A 25,966-nucleotide genomic window follows, 5' to 3' on the forward strand; every position below is an offset into this window, starting at 1 on the left:
CAGCAAACTCACCATGGGGGATGGCACAAAATTTCACCAGAAGGGCACAGCACTTCCTGTGACCTCACTTGATTTTACATGCCCCATCATCTGCCAGCCTGATATTGTCAGAGGACACAACATCCCAACCATGGTGTCAGGTTCTACATGAATGCTGAACATCCAGCTCTACCTCACCAACACTTCGCTTTACTCCTCCACTGCCTCGGAGTAGCCAGATTGGTTGTCTGATATTCAGAATTGAATTTTCCACAATTTCCTCTAACTTCTTATTCTTTAATCCACAGGGATCTGATGTTAAGGTGTGTTAAGACTGGGGAAGAGATGCTGGGGTAAGAAAATGGGTTAATGAGAAAATTAGGGGAGAATTCCTTGGTCAGGAATCACTCTGGTTCTGCTGCTTGAGAGCAGTAGGGAGGTCTTAGGTGTTGGAGTATTGGAAAGAATAGATCATGGTATTTAATCGGCTACAAAGAGAGTTCCAGATTGAGGACACACTGGGAGGGAGTGGCTGAGGTCTGACAGCATAGGCGGAGTGTTCCAGAATGTGTGAGTAAGAAAGAAAGCACTATATTCATATAGCACCTTTCAAGAAGAAGTCAACCAGAGAAGAATGTTCGAGGTAGGAAAAAAATTATCTGAAAGAAGCTGCCACAGAAGTTAGACTTTCTGACCTGTGACAGAGATGGGAGTGGAGGCTGGGAGGACCAAGGCTGAGGTTCATTAGGTTATCCACTCAGCCAATCCATGATGAGTATCTGGATGGGCTTAGGTTGGGAGCACCATAATTGGGATGAGTTGCAAACCAGAATAAGCCAATCAAAGGGCAGTAGAAGAGATAGCATTTGAAATAGCATTTTATAGAATGAAAATTAGGCATAATGGAAATAGTGTGACAGAATAGTGACAGAAAAATCATGATAAAACAGGGATGACTGCTACAGGAAGTAAATGTTACACTTACAGGAAATATATGAAAAACTTAGTTTATTATAAATACAGCTGTTACATAAAATATCAGCTGCTAATTAAAGCAGTTATTTTACTGTGAGTTTGACAATGTGGCAAAGTACAATGTGAAAAAGCTCACAACCTTACACAAAATAAGAGTAGAATGAGATCCATCTAATGAGCAAATAATATATTTATTTTGTTTCTTTCCCAGAGAGAATCAGAACCTGGTAATAATTTTCATTTGATCAGGACACTGCGATGGCATGTGCTAATATCAGGTTTACATATGCAGGTCTTAAACGTGTATGTACTTAAAACAGAAAAAATTGCAATGTTTCTTCTGTAGTATGTTATTTAAGATGCAGTTGAAACTCAAGAGTTTTTTCTTCACAATCCTCATTATACTATGATAGTTGCTACACAACTGGTGCAACATCATTAGTCTGATACAATGCCTTGTGTCACCATTAATACTGAGCATCACACCACAATAATAGCTCACATATATCACAACTCCTTATCTCACTGGATTGCATTGCATACTGCTCTGCAGAACCAAGTTTCACAGTAAACCAAATTTTATGTTAAAAACAAGAAACTAGAATATAAATTACATGACAATTCTTAATGCTTTCAAAGCATCAGTTCATTTGTAAACAATGAACTCTTATCTTACATAAACCCTGAGACTTTAGGTCAGATTTTAAGTCATGCAGGCAGGGGTTGAGGTGAACAGAAAACCATCCAGCCATACAAAGCCAAGGAAATTTTAATGTCTGGGCCTCATATGGAGGGTCCATATCAGTGTTCACCTAAACCCATGGGAAATAGTAGCTAGTCAGAGTGATTTCAGGAAGCCTGATGCCACCTGAAGTTGATGGAACAGTCTCAGCAATCAGTTGTAGTTAGGAGAAGGGAGAGGAGGGAAGAGATATACGGACCAAGCTCCTGCTGGTTCACAAGGAACCTTCCCCACCAACACCCACCAAAAAAATTACATTTACTAACCTTTAGGGACCTTTCTGGCTCTGCTCCTGTATGCCATCAATTTGGCTTGTGGGGGCAAAGCATGACAACTTCCCCCTGCAGGCCTCAGGTTAAGATTAGAGTCATGTCCCCATTGTGTAATTGTGGCAGGAGCGTGCTCTTTCTGCCGGCTCATCTGTTTAAAAGAGCAGGTTAAAATTCCAACCAACAGAATCACAATGGTTAAGTTGCTGTGGTGATTTTAACTGTCTGCCTCCCTTATTGCTCTGGAGTGATTCTTGCTACTTTTTCAAATTTCCCTCTTTGTTGTCCCCAATTGTAAAATCTAACACTAAAAATAAATACTTTCTTGAAATGCCAGAAGTGCTGACTGATTTTTCTCATCTGTTGCCCTGAAATAAATTCTAAGCATTTTTCAAAATTGGTAACAAAGATACAAAATCGTTCATTTCTTTTTGTTTGTGTATGTGTGATAGTGCTGGCAGGCTGAAGAAACACAACTCAATTGCATATATGATTTTGAAGCTACAGAAGCAATGGGTCAATGTGAAATAAAATTAATCACCATAGATTCTGATACGTTATTACATTGTCATAGTAAATCGAACATCTCAAGTTCCTGCCCCATTTCAAAACTACTAAACAAAGAAGCCCTGAGATGGAAAACACACACTGTAATTTAAATTAACAGCTTTAGCAGTCAAAGATCAATACAAGTGAGACTTAATATTTTCTCTTAGTAATAAGGCATGCACATTCTAAAATCATAAAGAAACAATCCTTTGTAAATGGAATGTTGTATAAAATATAACCTACTCTGAAATAAATTAAAGTTAACCTTTTGAGGATTACTACTATGACACCTTAATATGATACATAACATCAACAGTCACAGTGTTTATTATTCTAATTCATTCTGTTTTGTGTGTAATAATCAGTATTTACATTTTACAAATCAATAATCTTTCATTTGATGAGTTATTGCAAATATATGACTATTTTCCAAGGTGCTAAGTAATTTCAGTGCTGAAAGGGTAGATTTTGTTTCACAGAGCTCGCGAAAGAAAATTGCAAACTGACAACTGAATCATATTTTCTATCGCAAAAATTGGTACATAATAGGTCACAAGTCCATATTTTGTTTTAAAAAATCTACATTTAAATAAGTTTCTGTCTGTTATTGCCTAAATTTGTATTCAATTAACACAGATCTGAAATGGTTGAGCATACCGTTCTAAATTATTTGTTTAATTGATCTTATAAATTCTAAATTTTCAGTATTGCTTACTATGAGCTTTTCAAACACTGAAATCGGGATCATGATGCAAACTTGTTCCATACATATGAGCAAAAGCCACTACTAACAATTAAGTTTCTAAAATACTGTGTAGGTTATTTGTGTACCCAGACCGATGCTTCAACGAACTGTTCAATGACATTAAAAACACAGACAGTAAAGCTAAGTATGTTCCGTACTTACAATAATCAATTAAAACATATAAAACACCTACACTGTAGCAGTGCACATATGAAATACAGTAATCCAGATTCAATTCCACAGAACTGCTCTTCTCAGCAGACCCCATTTCAGTTTGTGTTGAATGCAAACAGCTGCTGAACACTGCACTGCACTGTGCAACATTTGAACTGAAGCACTTTGTCAAATCCAGGCTTCATTTATAGTGATGCAGTGTACATTGTGCGTAAGCTGAAACTCAATTACGCTGAACTAAGTGACCCGCACATACCAGCCCTGAGTGTAATCTGCATGGCGCCCACAGTAGAGTTCATGGGTAAGGGTGGACACCTTTGTTATTTTATTATTGTCCTGGTTGTCCCTTAATTGTCAAACAAACACCATATTTGGTAGAATGATGGGACCCTTAAGAAATTATTTCATTTTGTGATGAATAACAACATTTTTTCAGTAGCTTTCTTCTATTACTTTTTTCGGTAAATTACCGGACTTTGTGTTAGTCAATATAACTGAACTAAAATGCAAGCTTAAAGTAACAGAGAGCTGTTACCATCAAGGTTGAAGAATACATGGTATTGTTGACTTAAGGATCTGTGTAAGGTTCAACTGTGCACTTAGCAGAAACAAGTGAGACAATACTATGTTCTATTCTTATGATATGCCTTAGAGATTATATCATGTTCAATCATTAAAATGCGATGTGAAGCAAAAAGACACTTGTTGGGCCAAATGTTTTATTTCTGTGCTGAAAATACTATGTAATTAAATGATCCTAAAGCTTTTATCACTGTACTTTTCTCTCTTATACTGTGACAGATTATGGTTATTTATTTTCTTCAGCACAGGGAAAAACTTAATTTACAATTGGGGAGTTTGTACATCAATCTTCTGCTCTCAAACCTTGCTGCATTTGATATAAATGCATCACAAATATATATGATTACAGGTACAAGAATAGAACAATGATGGACAAGCTATGAGCATAGCAGAAATCCTTTTATTCACATTTGAGTTTTTGTGTAGCTTATTAGAACACTGTCAAGGTCTGGTTTAGCAAATTTCACTGATTTACAAGAATTTACTGCAGCATATCAAGAATTGTCAGATTACAGATTAATTGTTAGATTAGAAATATAAACAGCAGTTAATAGAATTTATGTATGAATAAAACACTATGTTTAGAAGTGTTAAAAAGGGTAGATAATCAGTTTTAAAAGATTAGAATGTGATTGAAAGATAAAAGCATTTTGCTAATACTGCTGAGGTATTATAAAATCCTCGTGATTTTAGTGCAATGGGAGCATTTGTTTGTGGTGGAGGTGCAAGGCATAAAAGCCTACAATCCTGCTCCACCACTAGGATCGTGGTGCAAGTGACCTATGAGTTTGACTCCACTGGATTTCCCAGAGTTGGCAATTTTCATAATGTGCTTGTGTGTTCACCAGATACCAGAAGTGAATAAAATGCTGAGCTGGCCAGCAGCTTGTGGGCAAAGCTGGTAGGACCAGCTAAATAAATAACTAAAAGGAGGAAGTAATCCCTTTTCACCAACGTCGCTGGCATGCTAACTAAGTCATTTACTGAAAACCCAACCTGTGAATCCTACCAGGGATATTCTTGTGGGCCCTACTCCTACCAGCAAAATGTACCCGTAAATGCAAAGATATGATAAACTGGGGGAGGCAGGACAAGTGGAAATTTCAGCAAATTCCAAAGATTTGTCTCCATTGATGTCCTCTGGCTGAAAATGAATGGATCCAACAGCTGTCCATTCCAACACAAGATTCCAAATCAGCTTGCTTTGCATCAGAGTCTCAGCATGATCTCACCCCCCCCTCTAATACCTGCACCCCAAGAGTACAAATTTTAGGGGCTGCAATCTCTAAGGATGTAATATACTGCCACTTTCAGACCAATAAAAGTTATTTGGGGCATACATTGGCACAAGCGCTGCAGTATAACCCAATGACCTAAAGTCAGCAATGTGATTCTAAGCAAGAAAAATGAAACCATTTTACATAAGTAGTTTCACATTGCCTGGAGTTGGTACTTTGTACCAGTAAAATATACAAAATCAGAGGCTGATAGGAAGTCAGTGCCACAGCCTTATGTGAAGCTGCATTTTAGGGCTGAATTCACCCCAAATATTTCTAAGTGCTGATTGAGTGAGAAAACAGGAGAGTTTCAGACACATTCTTTGGGCGAGTGTAAAAAAGCAATCTCATGGTACTTAGTCAAAAAGAAGTGCCAGGAATGGATTATCACCAGCAGGCGGAGGGGCAGAGCTTAATCTCGCTGGTGAAGCTGGGTGCTAAGCTCTAGGTGCGCCATACTTCCCAACCTGTTTAATGCCATCAGAAAGTGAATACTCTTCCTCATACTCTCTGGATATTAAAAATGAGTCATTTGAAAAATGGAGCCCTATACATATGTTAAAGTAATTACACAGAATTCACTGAGACCTCTTCACTGGTGTCTTCCCTCACTGAGTGATTTCTTATTTTCAGTGATGTTAACCTCTAATTAACATCTTCTTCTGAATTCTGCCCTTCTATCCTCCCTGAATCTCCCCATCCCGTCTCACATGGCCATTACATTTTCTGATCACTTATTTCTTTCACCTTGCCTCCACATTTCCCTTTCCCTTCCAAACTCTATTTCCGCTGTGCTCATTCCTTGAATAAACTTATTCCCTATTCACTTACAAAATACCAATCTGGTCAATCACACCCTCACCTCCACCTTTAATGCCCACATCGCCACTAAAATCATTACTCCTGGATTGGCCATTCCCTCTGTACAACCCTCATCTTTATTTTCTTAAATCCAAAGGATGCAGATTTGAACAGATATGGCAGACTATTGATTAAGCCATTCATTGACAGATGTGGCTGATCACATAAAGCATTATCAGGGTCATGTCTTCAAAAACTATTCACTATTCCAGGATCACGCTGGGAAGTAAAGATAACCAAATGTTTCTTTTCTCTACTGCAAACCATCTTCTTAAACCCTCTCCCCTGTCTGAGCCTGAATCAGGCTGTTCATAACCTTAGTATCATAATTGATCCTGAGATGAGCTTCCAATCACATATCCATGCCATCACTAAGACCACCTATTTCCACCTCTGCAATCGCAGGGGAGTGGCTATAGCAGTATATCAGCTCACCTGCTGCTGAAGCACTCATTTGTGCCTTTGAGACCTCTACATTACTGACTATGCAAACTCTCTCCTGGCAAGCCTCTGTAAACCTACTACTACCTGTGTCCTAACTCATACTGAGTCCCATTCATTCATTACCCTTGTGTTTTCCAGCCTACACAGCTCCCAGTTAAGAAATGCTTTGATTTTAAAATCTACTTTTTATTTTTATTTATTAGTGTCACAAGTAGGCTTACACTAACACTGCAATGAAGTTACTGTGAAAATCCCCTAGTCGCCACAGTCTGGAGCCTGTTTAGGTACACTGAGGGAGGATTTGGCATGACCAATGCACCTAACCAATACATCTTTCGGACTGTGGGAGGAAACCGGAGCACCCGGAGGAAACCCACGCAGACACAGGGAGAACATGCAGACTCCACATAGACAGTGACTCAAGCTGGGAATTGAACCCGGGTCCCTGACATTGTGAGGCAGCAGTGCTAACCACTATGCCATGTGCTGCTTTCAAATTCCTCTCTGGTCTTGATCCTCCCCATTTCCGGAATTTCCTCCAGCCACACAAGCCTCCTAGATATCTGCGTTCAACGTTTGAGCACCCCTGACTTTAATTGTTCCAAAGTTGGCAGACTTACCTTCAGTTACCAAGGCCTTAAGACTCCCTAAACCTCTCGAACTTTCTTCTTCTTGGAGAAACTCCTTAAAACCCACCTCTTTGACTAAGCTTTTGGTTATCTACCATAATGGCCGAATTCTCCCAATGGGCAGGAAAACGAGAAAATTTCTTGCCCAATTTTTGGGCGTACTTACCTGTGCTCCATCGAGTGCCTTAGAATGATTCACGCTGGAAAGTGGGAAGCAGGGCCTCATACTGCCCAAAAGACTGGCAGCAGAGTGGGGTGGTTGGCACATGCACACTGGCCTCCCTCATTGCCAGCCTCCCGATTGCTGGCCTCCTGTTTATCGCAGACCCCCATGCTGTTTTCTTGCCTCCCCCACTGATTGCTGGTCTCCCACCAACCCAACCCAACCCCCCCCCCCCCCCCCTCGCCAGCCTTCCCGATCCCCCACCCCACTGATCACTGGCCCACCAAACTGCTCTCTACCACCGGTCCAGCCCTGATCTCCCCCCCTCCACCATTGGCCAGCCCCGACACCACCCCCCAGTCCCGATCTACCCCACCGGTGGACAGCCCTGACCCCCCTCCCCCCACCCCCGATGACCAGCCCCAATTGTCCTCCTCCCACCCTCTTCCCACTGATCCCACCGCGGAGTGGCAGCGAGTCCCTTGCCTCTATCAATAAGACATACCCTCAGTATGCCCTGCCTCCTTGGCACTGCTCAGTGCCAAGTGGGTAGTGCAAAGGTGCCCAGTAAGCAGTCCTAGGGTGCCAGGCTGGCATTGACTAAGGGGCCTCCCCTTGCCTCCAACCTCCTGGGGGCCTTAATGGCCTCTGTCCCCTCCAGCAGGGTGAGGACTCCCATTCCCCATTAGTGGGGAGCAGTTGTAAACCCTGCTGGTGGGAACCACTCCCAGCAGAGGGGTAGACGTTATCGGGCCCAGAGACTACCATCCCAGGCTTGCTAATCACATTGAAATTCAGATTTCAATGTGTTAATCAGCTCCGTACTGATTTCCGGCACAGCGCTGATTACTCTGAAAAAAAAGGGCCTGGGAGACTCCGGAGCCAGTTGCGAATCTCACTAAAAATCTCTGTGCTACTGGAGCAGCGCTGTGGGTTGGGTGAATCCTGGCCAATATCTTTTACTTGGTTTCATGTCACGAAACAACTTGGATGTTTTATTACCTGAAAGGCACCATTGAAAAATACGAGTCATTGTTATTCTGTTATTAAACTCAGTGGAACTTTACAACAATGTTCAATGGTTTATTTTACTAATATAACTTTTATTTGCTGACCGAGAATCATGCTGTACAGATAATGGTTTCAGATCGATCGGCAATTGTTATACAATCACATCCTCATGTCAGCTGGTATAAGTGTAATTTAATAAATCGAATTGAGTGCCAAATTCATGTAATTCACATCTTGAAAAATTTCACATTAATACTTTTGCATTAGTTAATATTGTGTCTAAACTTAGATTTTCATTTTCTAGTATCAGTTGTGAAGTGTGGATATTCATGAGCTAGAACCAGGCAAATACGTACAAAGGAAGGGAGTTGATTGGAAAGTCACTCAGCCATTCTTATGCACTACTCACAGGCCTATCAAGAGATGGAGACAGTTTATTGACTCACTTGATCAGTTGAGAAAAAGGCACATTGTGTGCGGGCAACAAAAAGAGAATTAAAAATATTTGGGAGAAAAATGAAATAAATAAAATAATGAAATAAATAAAAATATAATAAAACAACATTTGGGCAAACACCTCTTTAGGGAATAATTCTAATTCATTTATATTAAATTATATTAAGTGGTTCACATGAGCATTTATTGCAAACTAGTTGCCTTAAGTGAACAAGACACTTAAAACTACTGTAATTTCCTTGAGTCCAGAAACCGTACCATGAAGTAAAAGTCTTACTGTACATTTATAAATCAAATCTCTGGTTGTTTATTGCAAATTCAATTTATCTGGAAAATAATTATTTTTCCATACTAACTTTTGAACCAGAGTTAAAAATAAGTTCCTATTTTCTAATATTAATATGAGCAAACTGGAAACAACTACCAGCTCCTGAAAATCTTACATTTCAAAAAATCTTCTATTTGACTTACGCAAGTTGCTATACAAACTCATTTCACAGTTTTAAATTTACTTCCTCCTTAAAAGGGAAGGTACTTAGATAGGGAAGCAATCTGATTAAAAGGGCTTTCATCACTATACCTGATGTGGAGATGCTGACATTGGATGGGCACAGTAAGAAGTCTCACAACACCAGGTTAAAGTCCAACGGGTTTATTTGGAATCACGAGCTTTTGAAGCGCTGCTCCTTCATCAGGTGAGTGGAGAGGTAGGTTCACAAACACGGCATATAGGCAAAGGCACAACTGTAAGATAATTACAGATTGGAATGTGAGTCTTTACAGGTAATCAAGTCTTTACAGGTAGGGACAGTGCGAGTGGAGAGAGGGATAATCACAGGTTAAAGAGGTGTGATAATCACATTCCAATCTGTAATTATGTGGCAATTGTGTCTTTGCCTATATATACTGTGTTTGTGAACCTACCACTCCACTCACCTGATGAAGGAGCAGCGTTCCAAAAGCTTGTGATTCCAAATAAACCTGCTGGACTTTAACCTGGTGTTGTGAGACTTCTTACTGTGACCATCACTATACCTCACAAAGAATGGTCATTAAGATTCATCAGTGAGCATGATTATTTCAGTGAAAAGCACCATGAAAACCCTGAGATAATCAACATTTGATAAAGTTAATCTTTACCAGCGAAATATAAACACGTTTAGTTCTGCTCCTCCTACCCAAGTGCAAGTTAGGTTGACCTGAATCTATGCATAATTGCAGGTTAAAGTCATTACTCTGTACCAGGTGCAAGTCAACTCCTTGGCAGGGATTTGTGTCTAGAAATGGAAATGGAACTGTTGCTACAGGAACAGAAAGCCCCACAGCAGTGGCAATGGTTTTTCGTGTGGGGCTTTCTGGCTCATTGTCCAAAACCAGTAGCCAGAAAGCTCCCAGACTTAAATCCTTTCCTTAACGAACCTGCAAAAGAGGTGCTTAACTCCAACAGGTGGGACACAGGCCCTGCTGCGATCTCTGATTTGGTTGAATCTAGGCTTTGGGCCCACCTCTTCTGGGTGTTCTTCCAAATGGGCACTTGCCCATCATTTTGTTTTGGTTATATTACTCTTCTTAAACAACAAGGAGGGATTCTTCGTAAAAGCCAGGGAACCACATAGGGGTGTCATGGGGCTCTGCATCCTATTCCTCTGCTTTCTACCTGGGAACGGAGCATTAATAAGCACAAGCAGAGGATGTTATCTCATATCTCAATCTCTAATATTTAGCAATTTCATATCCTATTTATTCTACTGGCTTGTAAAATGCAATTAATATATTAAGTATTAACATTCTTATTTTGATATTTTAAATACTTCTGTAAATTAAGCTCTTTGATGTAGCTTGTTGTAACACCTACCAGTAATTTATAGACATTATGAAGACAATGGACAGTATTAGTGAACAATGCTTAATGCATTTTTACGACATTTCTTCATTTGCCAAATAGCAGAAACAATTTGAAATAAACCATTTAATGCCAGCATTAAAATCGCAAATGAATATCATCTAAATGGATTATGAATAGGTTCTGTTAGTATTGCCAAAATCAGCTTTAAGGCTAAAAATCTGTTTTCATTAAATGAAAGAAACAGATAAAGGGAACGGTAACAAAGCAGCAAAAGCACCAAGGAGTCCAAAAGATACCACGGGCAACATGGATGAAGCTTGAAACATTTATAGCTGTCATCTGCAACCACAAATGAAATTATAGCCTTGAGATCATTTAATGTACATATGCGTGTGTGTATGCATTGACACGCACACACACAAACATATTATGGGGTGGTTTTGTTCCACTTTTAATCTATATTTTCCAATGGAGATATAGATACCAACATGTAGCTCATAAGAACTAATGATTGTGAGATAGGGCTGGATTTTATGCTTAGGAGAGGCTCCACACACCCCAACATAAATTTCAGGGTGAACCCACCTTCATTTAGCCAGTCCGCCCTGCTTTAATTTTCAGGCAACAGCCCTCCAATTATTATAAGGCGGGACACCTGTCCATCTCCAGTAGGACATCCCATCTCATTGAGCTGCTGGCCAATCAGCAGCTGACAGTACCAAGCAGGAGCAATGGTCACTGCTGGTACTGCAGGTGGGTCAAGGTGGTGGTGAACAGCAATGAACCTGGACAGAGTCAGGCTGAAAGACCCAACAAGGAGGTGTAGGACAGGGGGAGGTGGGGGGAGTAGATGTGGGGGGAGGGGGCAAAACTATGCAAGGGAACCTCTGATTCACACAAGGGGACTAAGAAGGAGCAGCCCTCCTTTCATTGACCAACAGCCCGCAAGGTTAAAAATGCTGTGCAACACATCAGTTGGAGGCCACTCCCACCACCTGTCGTATCAGAATGATGGTGGGATGAGGCCCTGAATTGGGCATTAATTGCCTACTGATCAATTGGGCCACAGGTGGGTGATACATGCCTCCTGTAAAATCATAGAGGGGGTGGAGTTGGAGGGTACACTACCAATAGCATGGCACCCCAATTACAGGGACCACCTCTCTTTGTTTCACCCCCTCTTCAACGTGGGCAGCCTGTAAAATTCAACCCATATTACAAAATGTTTATTATATGCTGATGCACAGTGGTTCCGAGAAAATAATGTTGGCTTTCGTTATATCAATTTCATTCGGTATTAACAGGGTGGAGGAATTTGAATTGATTGTAAGGGATATTTATTGTGGCTGTGGTTTTAGGACATTTGAATTAGTTATTCTGTGGCTATGTGCTTCCATGTCCAGTAGACTTTGAGCTTCTCATCTATGCACTTTTCTTGCACCTTTACTGGGTAACATATTGGGAATATGTGCATGTTATTTTTAAGCCAGAATTTATAATGTTTCACCGCTTCACCATTAATAATTTTATCTTGTTTGAGGGTGTGCTAACATGCTTGAGCAATGTGAAAAATATCACCTTCTCTCTAAAATGACTTGACCAGCAACATAAAACTCATCAGTTCTTACCTGGCTATGGAGATTGAATGGGAGTTGAATTAATTTGTACTATAGCTGCAAAAACAACTCATTCTATGCTGACATACGTTCTCCATCATTTTAAATATTTATTTTTATCATGCTTTAGCGCACTGTTCAAATTAATTTTCAAAAATATTTGCTTTGAATATTGTTTTGAAGAGTTCATTTTGTTTGTAGGATGATCTGCTGTACAGGTATATGTGTTTGGTATGTGGGACAATTTTAGAACAATACTGTCTTTGGTTTAATGCCATGCTAAGCAATAATACACAGGTTACTCAAGTCAGATTGTTTTTGCATGTTTTTCATCTTTCCTACAAATGTCATTCCTGTTTGTAAGCAATCAATGTCATGCATATTTCAAATAATTTAAGAAAAATTCTATACATTCATCCAATTCTCTCTGCCATCTGTTGAACCATGCAATCTATTTGTCAATTGGGCCCTGTCTGAACAGTGACACTTCTATTTTTTTCTGACTGCAATAATTTTAAAATCATGGAGTTGATTATTAAAATATTTGACATGACATCCTACCATTAACTCTGATGTCTTTGTGCAAGTGGAAATATTTAGAAAAATGCAATGTAACTTCCATTGGCACTTTGATTTTCTTGTTTTCACACCATAAAAACCATTTAGTCAACGTTGTACATAGATTCCTATCATGAAATCTTGCTTCATTTCAAAATCTGGAGCAATCCAATGAAATCCACAATGATTGCAAGTGACACTATGAAGTTCTTGCAATTCCAAAAGCTTTGAATTTGTCCTGTCATTTATCACAAAATCTAAAGTATGATATACTCCCAGAAAAAAACCTTGTTTTCTATCAAAATTAGTACATGATCAGAAAAAACCAGATGATCTCTAGTAGTTTAGTGTCCTTGCGACAGCAACAACTTTTGAACTGTACAGTCATTCATCAAATGTTAATGTGATCCACTAACATTAAAATCCCACTTTTTAAATTAGGCATAATTAAACTGAGTCCATGGTGGTCACTGTGGCACTTTGATTTTTCTCAGATCACTAGAAATAACAAATCACTGTCATTAAATGTACATGATTTTGTACCAGCACTTCCTTTTAAAAGTGGGCATGATCTGATGAAATCCAAGATGGCTGCCAGCAGCAAGTTGATTTTCTTCCGATCGCATTAACTTTGAAATTGTTCAATTGAGCACCACCAAATTTTGCCTGTGGCTGTCTACCATCAACGTCCTTTGGAAATGGGCCATGATCGGATAAAATCCAAGACTGATGTCAGTAGCACTTCCATTTTCTTGTGACCACACCTTAAATTTTTAATTACACAGACAAAAATCACCTAGATAGCCCAACTGTTCATGCTGTTAAATATCCTTAATCCTTTACAAAACAACATTTAAATACAGGATGCATCCACGAATAAAAAGTATTATTATCCAAGACAACTATTGATCCATAGGTCATATAAGACACAATATTAATGTTTTCCACAATATTTAGAAGTTATTTTGTGCACTGAGGAACTTCTAAAATATGGAATGGGTGGCTACATCTAGAAACTACTAGATGTCCTTCTTTAAAAATCAATTTTCAACTATCTTAGACTAATTTTTATAGCACTGTTGAATTCTAAAAAACAGGGAAGACATCCTTAACTTAAAATTTCAAAAATCATGGTAAAAATTACTTTAAGTAGATGCTGACTATGCTAATTTGCAAAGCAATTTCAAGCTTACGCTTTTTACAATATTCTTGAATAGTCTTTTTATGAACCAATTATAGAATTGCTGAATAGCTTTCTCTGCAAAATAAATTTTGAATTTGAAATTAGCTGCTATGACAAAAAAGCTTCTAAATATTGGCTATGAACAGGTACAGAACCAACTACCATTTATTGAGTGTGTATATCCTAATAAGACTTACAAATGTTAAAACTGGATAGCTATTTAACAGTTGTAAATATCATTTCTACTGTTGTTCTTTTAATATTTATATAAGGCTTCAAGTGTTTTGTCATTTTACATTCAAATTATACATTAAGAATAAAGAGCAGCAATTTATAATTTTTAAATGTTCAATGCTGTCGGCTAAATTTTTATACTATTAGATTTATTCAGAACCAATGTTGTGAGAAAAGTTGTTTGGTTTGTATCTATAATACGTAAAGTGATTTCTGGGTCAGATGTTGAGAACTGCAAATGTTTGCTCCTTTTAAGAAGATGCATTCGCGGTAAGTGTTTGTGCAATATCATTTTGTCCACTTGAATTTGCACATAATATATTCAGATCCTAAGCACATTTCAAAAAATGTAAATGTAATATGTACGTTGAACATGTGGCTAATATCAATGATGGATTGGAGGAATAGATAGTTGAAGCTGTAGTTTTTCTCCAACAGCAGCAGCCCTTCATTTTTCAAAGTAGTTCATTCCAGTAATGGTTTTCATGTGCCACTTCCTTGTTAGGCTGCCATCAAAATACTACAGAATGGCAACTGGATTTAGATTTTAAAAATCAATATTAAGATGTGATGTTTCACTTAGGCCTTCACAAAGTTTTTAACTGTAATAGTAAAGAATCAGATGGGTGGCATTGTCAAAGCATTGCTTGGAAATAGAACAGGGAATATGAAGTGTACAAGAATTTACAATGCATACATACAAATCACCCAAAAATGATATTGCACATGATAGTTTCACTGCAAACACATCTACCTAAAAGGAATGGAAAGTTTGCATTAGCTCTTTTATGGAACAAACTGTCGGTACCATGCAAATTATAATGATCTTATTACATACAATTAACTTGTTTCTCAAAAAGTACAAAATGCAAGTATAACTCAACGTGATGCAAGCAACTCCCACATCAGGTATTGCAAGGCCAAAGGCAGGGCACATCTTGTTTTCATGTTTCCCAACAATGTGCCATAATAATTACATTATATCACTAGCCTAAATTTTTCAATTTTGCACATCAGTATCATTTTTAACATCTGAATGAGACTGTCAAATTAATTCATGAATTATAGGCAGTTTTGTTCTTAGTCCAGAAGGAATTAAGCCAACTCGTATTATTTTGAACCTTTAGAGTCTGTAAAAAGAACCATCTATCCACTAATTTCAAACACACAGTTGCAGAGAGAGAAAAATGCAGTAACTAATTGTGCTACTCAGTTCCACAAAGTTGGTACTAATTACCCAAGAAGCACATTGGCCCAGACTTTTAAGGGTAGTAATGATAGAAAAACTCTCAGTGTTCATGGTCATTATTCCATTGAACCTGACAGCAATTTTTCAGAGTTTGCACATGCATGTTTAACACTGAAATTCAAATTCTATCCCTTTCCATATGGGTATGCTGTCCATCCAGTCCCTCTAGTTTGTACTCAATTAGAAATCACTGAATTGATGAGAACTTGCACTTTTACAATACCAGGCTCACTGTAAAAACCTCTGAAATAGTTGCCACTTGTCGAATGAGGAGCAACAACATTTTTAATGACATACTAATGGCATTGGGGGAGACAGTCCAGTAGTGGTATTGTCACTTGACTAGTAATCCAGAGACCCAGTAATCCAGAGATCCCGGGTAATAGTCTGGGGACCTGAGTTCGAATCCCACCATTGCAGATGGTGAAATTTGAATTCAATAAAAATCTAGAATTATGCGTCTAATGATGACCATGAAACCATTGGCGATTGTTGTAAAAACCCATCTGGTTCACTAATGTCCTTTAAGGAAATAAATATGCTATCCTTATCAGGTCTGGCCTATATGTGACTCCTGACCCACAGCAGCGTGGTTGACTCTTAAACACCCTCTGAAACTCAGTTATATCAAACTGCTTAAATGTCTTGCGTGTACCTACATCACATGGACTGCAGCAGTTCAAGAAGGCAGCTCACCATCACCTTCTCAAGGGCAATTAGGGATGGGTAATATACGTTGGCCTAGCCTGCGGCACCCACATCCCAAGATTAAATAAGACCAAATCCATAATTACTACTGAATATCCTCACTGGCCTTGAAAAAACAATTTTATATTTGTGAAAAGGCACATTTCTCCATTATGATAAAACAAATCCACATATTTTTAAAGTAGTACTTCTTAAAAGGTTGTTTATGATCTTTCAATGTCTACCTTAATCCCACGAGTATTTCTCAATTATTTGTTTTACTCTCTGTAGAACTGAATTAAAAGTGAAGGATAATCAGTGTATTTTACTTCCTAGTTTGCGGTCTGTGAGAATACTTCAATGCGATTGGCTGCTTACCCTGCTTGATGACATCACTGTTGCTGGACACCTGGAGATCCTCTTGACTTGGCGCCAGATTCAAACTAACGTTGGGAAAGGGAAAATCCACGCTACAGATATCGCTAGATCTTTGTGGGCAGCTTTCTTCGAGGTCAGCGGTGAGCGCCGTCGCTTCGCCACTGACCGCAAAATCTGGGCCATAGAAACATTAAAAGTATCTCAATTGGCGCTGTGTTGTAACACAAGACTGTGGGCATTTGACATGGTGAAACTGATGAAAAAGTGAGGATAGATTATATAAATGATACGTAAAGTATTTAAGCTTTTCTCCCTTCAATTCCAATCTTGATAATTAATAAGTTAGCCAATTGTGTAGGTACTGAGCATCATTAGTGGTCTCCCAAAGTAAAGCTTGTGCCACAAAATAAGAATCGATTGCTGATGTAACGATTCACATATAAAACAGCTTATTTCAATTGCTTGAACAATGAAGATGGAATCATAGGACATCCTGAAAGTATGCCTGTCAAAGATACCATTGCTCAAATATATGCACGAGTTAGTAGCTGCCTACTCCATGTAAGACTTCATCTGTGAAATTAAGGCTGGATTTTCCAGTCCCACCCAACATCAGGATAACCTGGTCCCGTCAAAAGTCAATTGACTTTTGACTGGCCAGCCGCGTCCCTCGTGGCAGTTTCTGTCACGATGGGATCAGAAAATCCTGGTCCATGTCTTAGGAAATTGGAACTGATGAATGTGATTCACTGACTTTTCACAGCAATTATGGGACAGGGTTCTCCAATGTCTTAATATGATAATGCATCACATTCAATGATTCTGTAAAAACAGAGATTACAAGTTTGATCCTTTTGTGTGTGAGGCGTTTATTGCATCAAGGCTGACAGTATATGGGGACATTTATGGGGATAAAGGTAGTCTCAGCCATCAGTTAGTGCGCTGATGAGAGACCCGTGTTGCCTCCTTTGGGGAAAGCCTGCTAAATTACAAGCAAATCAGGTAATTACAGGCCCTTGGTGAACTTTCCATGGGATCAGGACTCCAGGGGTGGGAAGTCCCACCCTGCAAAAGCTGCAAAAATCAGCTCTTTAGCACAGCAGCACCACCACAAAGATCAGAAGGTGTCTCTTGCAGGAAATACACTCACCAAAGGTCCAGGTTCGTAGAGCGGCTCAGGCCAGAGGTATGTGATTGTGGGGGAGGATTCACACAGCGGAGGTTGTGGGAGATTGGGTGCAGGATATCAACAGCAAGGGCAATGGGGTGACACTCAGCGACGTCCCTTTCCCAATCCTGGGTCCCTCAATGAGGCACTGAGTGTCTTTGAACGAGGGCCCCCACACCTCCAACTCTGAGAGATCACGCATAACTTGTACAGGTTTGTTTATAATGCTTTGTGTGGCTACAGGCTTGCCTGCTCCAAGTTGGCAGCAGATTGAGGCCCTTAAGTGACCATTAATTTCCCAGTAGCTTTCTTGCGGGGGGGGGGGGGGGGTGTGGAGGAGGAGGGGGGGGGAGAGAAAGGTCAGCAAATGACCTTATTCGTTATTGCAACATAGAAACTATGTAACCCTACTTAACTATTGATGTCTGACAGAAAGTAGCCATATTACAATAACAGGAACATGTGTTTATATAGCGTGATTATCTTAATCAAAGGTCCCAAGATGCTTCACAGGAATCTTAGAAAACAAAATAAGATTTTGGGTCACATAAGGAGATATTAGGCTAGATGAAAGAGATAGGTGAAAGGGATACGTTTTAAGGAGCATCTTAAAGAAGGAAAGCAAGGTAGTGAGGTGGAGGCGACTAGGGTGGAAATTTCAGAGCTTAGGGCCTTGGCAGCTGAAAGCACTGATGCCAATGATGGAGTGATTAAAATTGGGGATGCTCAAGAAGCCAGCATTACAGAACATTAGATATCTTGGATGGAGGAGATTTCAGAGAAAGGGAGGGGCGAGGCCATGGAAGGATTTCAAAACAGGGATGAGAAATTTAAAATCAAAGTATTCTGAGTATAGGACCAGAGGGCATGATCTCAGAGTAAGGGGTTACTCATTTACGACAGATATGAGGAGGAATTTCCTCTCTCAGAGGGTAGTGAATCTGTGGAATTCTTTACACAGAAGGCTGTAGAGGTTGGGTCGTTAAGTGTGTTCAAGGTTGAGATAGACAGATTTTTAATCAGTAAGGGAATTGGGAACCAATGTAAGTCAGCAAATAGAGGGATGATGTGTGATTGAGACATGGTGCGAGTAAGATATGGGTAGTAGAATTTTGGGTGACGTCCATAAAAGGCAGAATGTGGGAGACAGACCTCAGTGTGTTGCTACAGTCATGTCAACTGGCATTCAAGGCATTGTTGAGGGTTTCAGCAGATGAGTCGAGGTGGGACAGGGTTGAGCGATGTTACAGAGATGGAAATAAGCAAATTTATTGAAAGTGTAGATATGTGGTCAGAACATCATCTTTCAGTCAAATATGTTGGCGGAGGTTTGTGGCTGGGACCAAAGGCAATGGTTTCAGTCTTCCCAGTGTTTAGTTGGAGGAAATTTCTGCTCATTCACTACTGAACGTTAGTCTTAGTCTGACAATTTATAGAGGTCAAGAAAGGTGGTGGTAAGATAGACCTGGGTGTTGTCAGCACATATGTGAAAGCTAACATCCTGCCTTTGATTGATGCCACTGAGGGGCAACATATCCGTGTGAAATAAGCAGGGGCCAATTATAGAGCCTTCAAGGACACCAGAGGCAGCGGTGTAGGAGTAGGAAGAGAAGATGATTGTCTGGTTATAATTAGGTGGATAAAAATAAAATCAACCTAGTGCAGTCCCACCCAGTTGGATGATGTAAGGTGTTAGTGGAGCATGTGGCAAGTGGTGACAATGGCACAAAGATTCTACATAAGGATATAGACAATTTAAGTGAGTGGGCAAAAACTTGGCAAATGGAAAATGTGAAATTATGTACTTTGGTAGGAAGAATAAAGGAGTTGAATATTATTTAAATGGAGAAGGACTGCAGAAAGCTGCTCCCAAAAGGATTTAGGAGTTTTCATGCATAAATCAAAAAAAGCTAGCAGATCATAGGGAAGGCAAATGGAAGGTTTCAAATGTTTTGTTTCAAAGGGAATGGGGTATGAAAATAGGGAAATCATGCTAAAATTATACAAGGCATTAGTTAGACCACACCTGGAATACTGTGAACAGTTTTGGTCCCCATATCTAAGGAAAGATCTACTGGCGTTGGAGGCATTTCAGAGAAGGTTCACTAGGTTGATCCTGGGTTTGGAGGTATTTTCAAAAGTGGTTGAGTAGGTTTGGCCTGTACCCATTGGAGTTTAGAAGAATGAGAGGTGACCTTATAGAGACATGCAAGATCCTCAGGAGGCTTGACAGGGTAGATGCTGAAGGTTGTTTCCCCTTGTAGCAGAGTCTAAGACCAGAGAGCATGATCTCAGAGTAAGGGGTTACTCATTTACGACAAGAGATGAGGAGGAATTTCTTCTCTCAGGGTAGTGAAACTGTGGAATTCTTTACCGCAGAGGGCTTTGGAGGTTGGGTCGTTAAATATGTTCAAGGCTGAAATGGCCTACTTCTGTTCCTACGTCTCATGGTCTTATGCAGCCTCTGGCATGGTTGATGGTCTCACCTATTTTTGTGTCATCTGCAAACCTGGCAATAGTACATTCACGTCCCTCGTCCAAGTCATTAATATATATTGCAAATAATTGTGGCCCCAGCACTGAGTCCTGTGGCACTCCATGAGTTACAGGTTGCCATCCTAAAAATTCCCCTATTATCCCAGCTCTCTTTCTTCTGTTCATTTGACAATCCATGCTATTATACTACCCCCAACACCCTGGTCTCTTTTTTTTATTAAGTAGCCTTTTATGTGGTACCTTATCAAATACTTTTTGGAAATCTAAGTATATGACGTCCACTGGTTCCCCTCTATCTATCCTGCTTATTTCCACCTTATAGAATACCAACAAATTTGTCAGGCATGGTTGCCCCTTCATGAAGCCATGCTGACTCTGCTTGATTATATCATGTATTTCTAAATGCTGTTATTGCATCCTTCCTAATGGACTCTAACATTTTCCCAATGAGAGGTGTTAACCTAACTGGCTTGTTTTTTGTGGGACACCACTAGTCAAATCCTGCCAGAGTACTGCCCATTATCCCTACACTTTGGCCCAGATGGGAGCAGGTACAAGGCACAATCTGAAATGGGTTGGCATGGATGTGTGTGGGAATGAGGTGTGAGGACTGGAGTGATGTTATATATTTTTTGTTGCTCTTGGACACAGTACCAGAACCCTGAGACAGGCCTTCCGCAAAGCACACATCCATACCCGGAAATCCTCTCACTTCTTCTGGGGTTGCCACTCAACTCCCTAGGCCAAAATTTGGACATTTGGGCAGCCATTTTTAAAGGTCGGGTTCGCGGAGCTGGGAATTCTCCCAACGGAGCACCCAGCCCAGGATCACCTGCCACTCATTTGCATTTAATTCTATGGGCTTCAACTTTAGCTGCTCTTGTAAGGGATTTTAATAAAATTGATCCCTAAACATTTCCCTAAAAATCCATAAAATAACATTCCCTTGACAATGAATTTAGTCACCTTCTCAGAATATTCAGTGAAGGTTATCAGACATGACCTACACTTTACAAATCTACATGACTCTCTGGTCAGCTGAATATTATCAATCACCCAATCATGTCAGAATAACTTGTCTAATTACCTGTTTTTCCTCTCTCAGCTTTCTTAATTAACCAAATCACATATATAGTTTTCCAAGCTAAAGAAATAATACCTGAATCAAGAGAACTTTGGAAGTTTATAGTTAAGGCATCAGCAATGTTCTTGTCTTTCTCCTTGGGATAGAAACCATCTGGTCATGGTGACTTGTCACTCTTTCAATGCCTTTATTTTCTTCATTATTGCCATTTTATTTACTTTAGTTTTGGTGAACCCTTGTCCCTGATTCAATATTGGTTTCCTGTGATTTCTGACATGCAGAGTTGTTCCTCTACTATAAGTGCTGACCCAAAATAACTATCCATCATTTTTGTTTCATCATTAACCGTATTATCATTGCCATTTTCATGCTACCCACATTGCTCCTGGACTGTACAATGTTTCTCTGTTGAGTTTGATATCATTTAGAAGTTTCTTTTTGTACTCCCTTTTTATAGCACTTACTGTTTGTTTTGTCACCTTTTGCTCTTCTTTGTATCTTTCCCTTTTGCCAGGATCTGTGCCTCTTTTTTTTGCATGCTTTTCTTTTAGCTTCTTGATGTCTCCTACCTCTTTAATCATCCTTAACTGTTTTGTTTTGGTAAATAATGCTCTTGTCCCTTCTGGACATAAACTGGTTTTGTATTATATATTTTTTAAACACCTCCCAATGTCCACCAGATAATGGATCCACTAGAGTTCGCCTATTGCCGCAACAGGTCCACAGCAGAAGCCATCTCCCTGGCCCTACACTCAGCCCTGGAACAACTGAATAACAAAGGCATTTATGTCAGACTCCTATCTATTGACCACAGCTTAGCCTTCAACACCATTATTCCTACAAAACCTATCTCCACTCTCCATGGCCTAGGGCTCAGCTCCTCCCTCTGTGACTGGATCTTAGACTTCCTAATCCACAGACTGCAATCAGTAAGGATAGGCAACAATACCTCCTCCACGATTATGCTCAACACCAGTGCCCTACAAGGCTGTGTCCTCAGCCCCTTACACACCAATGACTGCGTGGCCAAATTCCCCTCCAACTCAATTTTCATGTTTGCCCACCATAGTGGGTCAGATCTCAAACAGTAATGAAATGGTGTACAGGAAAGAGATAGAGGATAAGTTATCGACTTCAGGAAGCATAGTGGAGGACATGCCCCTGTCTACATCAATAGGGATGAAGTGGAAATGGTCGAGAGCTTCAAGTTTCTAGGTGTCCAATCACCAACAACCTGTCCTGGTCCTTCCACACCGATGTTATAATTAAGAAAGCCCACCAACGCCTCTACTTTCTCAGGAGGCTAAGAAAATTTGGCATGTCCGCTACGGCTCTCACCAACTTTTACAGATGCACCATAGAAAGCATCCTTTCTGATTGTATCACAACTTGGTATGGCTCCTGCTCTGTTCAAGACTACAAGTAACTACAAAGGGTCATGAACGAAGCCCAGTCCATCACGCAAACCAGCCTCCCATCCATTGACTCTGTCTACACTTCCCACTGCCTCAGAAAAGCAGCCAGCATGATCAAGGACCCCACGCACCCCGGACATACTCTTTTCCACCTTCTTCCATCGGGAAAAAGATACAAAAGTCTGAGGTCACGTACCTACTGATTCAAGAAAAGCTTCTTCCCTGTTGACATCAGTATTTTGAATGGACCTACCTTATACTAAGTTGATCTTTCCCTACACCTTAGCTATGACTGTAACACTACATTCTAACCTCTCCTTTCCTTCTCTGTACAATATGCTTTGCCTGTTTAGTGCGCAAGAAACAATATCTTTCACTGTATACTAATCATGTAAATATAATAAATCAAATCAAAAAATACGCTAGTCTGCATGCTCCAATCTACACAAAAGTTAAAATCCCCAATTAAAACCACCCATGCCTTTACATGTTGTCTAATCTTTGCATTTATGCATGTCACAGCTGCTTTCAGTCAGCTGAGAGGTGACTACAATTACAGTCTTGCATTCTTTTCTATTTCCAATTATACCGATAAAGTTTCTTATATTACATTAAAATGATTTCATCTTAATCATTAAGGCTACTCATTCCCCGCTACCATTTTCCCTATCTTTCCTGTAGCCCTTATAAATAGCGTAACCTGTTCCAATCCTGACAGGTTCGTAGTCCATGACTCAGTAATGGTTACCATACCAAACTCTCCAAGTTGAATTTGCAGCTGTAATTCATTCAATTTGTTTCTTATACTGCATGTATTTATATGAAGAATGCTTCTTTGGGTTACACACCCAAACCTGTCTGTCATATGCCAATATATTATTTCAGACAATACTTTATAGTTTTGAACAAAAAAACTAACTTAAAATGGCTCCTGCAAACCATGTGATTTTTGGGTGTATCAGCATCAGACAGCCACGAGACTCAAGCAAATATCTAATTAAATATGGGCATTCTCAGTTATGCGGGAAATTTCATCTTTTGTTTCAGGGTGGAATGCCAACAGAAAGACTATAATTCCAGCCTACTTGTCTTTCTGATTCAACATGGACAAAAGACACATCAAAACTCAATACTTGTTAGACGAACATGTAAAGGTTCCCATTGACTTTCCATTATTTTATGATGGTCCCTCATCTGAACCCACACTGGGCAAATTTCAAAAATGTCACATGACAACACAGAATGCTTATTGACCTGACCACCCATCTTATTTGAAGAAGAACTGTGGACTTGCAACGGGTCATATTGGTGAGACAGCCATGTTTATTGTTTGCTTTTAAATCAGCAAGAATCAACTCTGCAGAGTCAGAGAGATCATCAAAAAACCACTGAATCAGTTGCACACACCTGAGAATCAACCTCTTGAAAATTCAACGACAAGAAATCTTGCATCTTGATGAGAAACCTCTGCTTTCAAGATATTCATCTCTACTAAAAGCATCAACACATCTAAGAAACTACAGGCCTGCCATGAAAGAAGGTCTAAGATCATTATAAATTGCAATTATATTGTTATTTTTCTTGATCCATATCTAAACCTTGTGTGACTGCTAGTATATGCAAGTTGAATGAGTGGGATGTGTTTTTAAAACTCAGGGCAAGTGTGAAATAATAAAAACCTTCTTATTTTAAAATCTCATAGGAAAGCTTGCTGCTGGAATTATTTAAATTGGAAGGATCACTAACGGTAAGAAAATACACATACCTCACCGATAAATTATGGACAGTCAGAAAACATATATTCAGTCCATGACTGATTCTTCAGCTCAAATGTTTCTTATTTCTCTCTCCTGGTGTAATCATTTTACGTTTTGTTTTTCATTTATCTGAATTGCCTGCAGCCTAATTTCTGATAGTTTCTCTACTCTCTTCAATATAATTTGTTTTTGAACTATTATTAACATTAGTTTTTCCATCTGAGCACTCCCATACCCCTCCTATTTACTAGCTTAAAGTCCTTGTGACCACCCTATTTATCCTTTCCTCTCGCATCCTGGTCAAGCAGGGTTCACGTAGAGCACTTCATGTACGTCTCCTTCCTGTCCTAATATTGTTGCCAGTGTCCCTTAAAATGGAAACCTTCCTTCTCAAACCATTCCTCAGCTATGTGTTCACTGCCCTAATTTGTATACCTCTTTGCCAATTTGCACATGAATTACTGAAATAATAACCAAAGATTATAACCCTTGAGGCCCTGTTCTTTAATTTAGATCCTAGCCTGGGTACTTTCCAAATAGGACCTCTTGCTCACTCTTCTCTATGTTGTTGATCCCAACACTGACCGCAATGACTGGATCCTCTCATTCCCTTTCCAATATATTTCAAGTTGTTTTATGATTCGCCTCACCAGGGTAGAAGGCAACATACCACAGGGGACTTTCAAACATGCTTACCAAGGATGGTATATGTATTCCTTTGGATGAATTCCCTACATATTACTTGGCACTTCCTGTCCCCTCCCCTCACTCCATCTCCTCTCTACAACTTTGAGCAGACTCCTGCTCCAAGATCCCATGGTCCACATTCTAGCTGTCCTTCTGCAAGGGCAGCATGGCAGCACAGTGGTTGGCACTGCTGCCTCACAGTACAGGGACCCAGGTTCAATTCTTGGCTTGGGTCACTGTCTGTGAAGTTTGCACTTTCTCCCTGTGCCTGCGTGGGTTTCCTCCAGGTGCTCCAGTTTCCTCCCACAGTCCAAAGATGTGCGGGTTAGGTGGATTGGCCATGCTAAATTGCCCCTGAGTGTCAGGGGGACTAGCTATGGTAAATGCATGGGGTTATGGGGATAGGGTCTGGGTGGGATTGTGGTCAGTGCAGACTCGATGGGCCAAAGGCCTCCTTCTGCATTCTCGGGTTTTATGATTCTACTTTTATCATCATAGGTTAAAGAGTACATTGTACCTGTTTAATAGAGTCAGCTTCTGCAAATTCTCACTCTCTATCATACCTTCCTTATACAATATTACACAATATTATCAGTCACACCAACCCAGCTCTTTGGCATGTGGCTAAAGTTCAGAGCCAACTGTCCAGACATCCCTCCCCTTCGTATGTGTGTTGAACTATCACAATGCAAATGCTAGCTCAAATCTTGACTGTGAAAGATTCAAGATATCCACTGCAACTATATTCACTT

The 25,966-nt window shown here is 39.8% G+C and overlaps 1 protein-coding gene across 1 annotated transcript in view; it reads right to left on the minus strand.

The window, feature by feature from the left end:
* cacna1db (calcium channel, voltage-dependent, L type, alpha 1D subunit, b) overlaps positions 1–25,966 on the minus strand; it is a 335,919-nt gene that overhangs the window by 45,910 nt on the left and 264,043 nt on the right. The window lies entirely within an intron of this gene.

The sequence above is a fragment of the Mustelus asterias genome, chromosome 3 (assembly GCF_964213995.1).
Source record: "Mustelus asterias chromosome 3, sMusAst1.hap1.1, whole genome shotgun sequence".
NCBI lineage: Eukaryota > Metazoa > Chordata > Chondrichthyes > Carcharhiniformes > Triakidae > Mustelus > Mustelus asterias.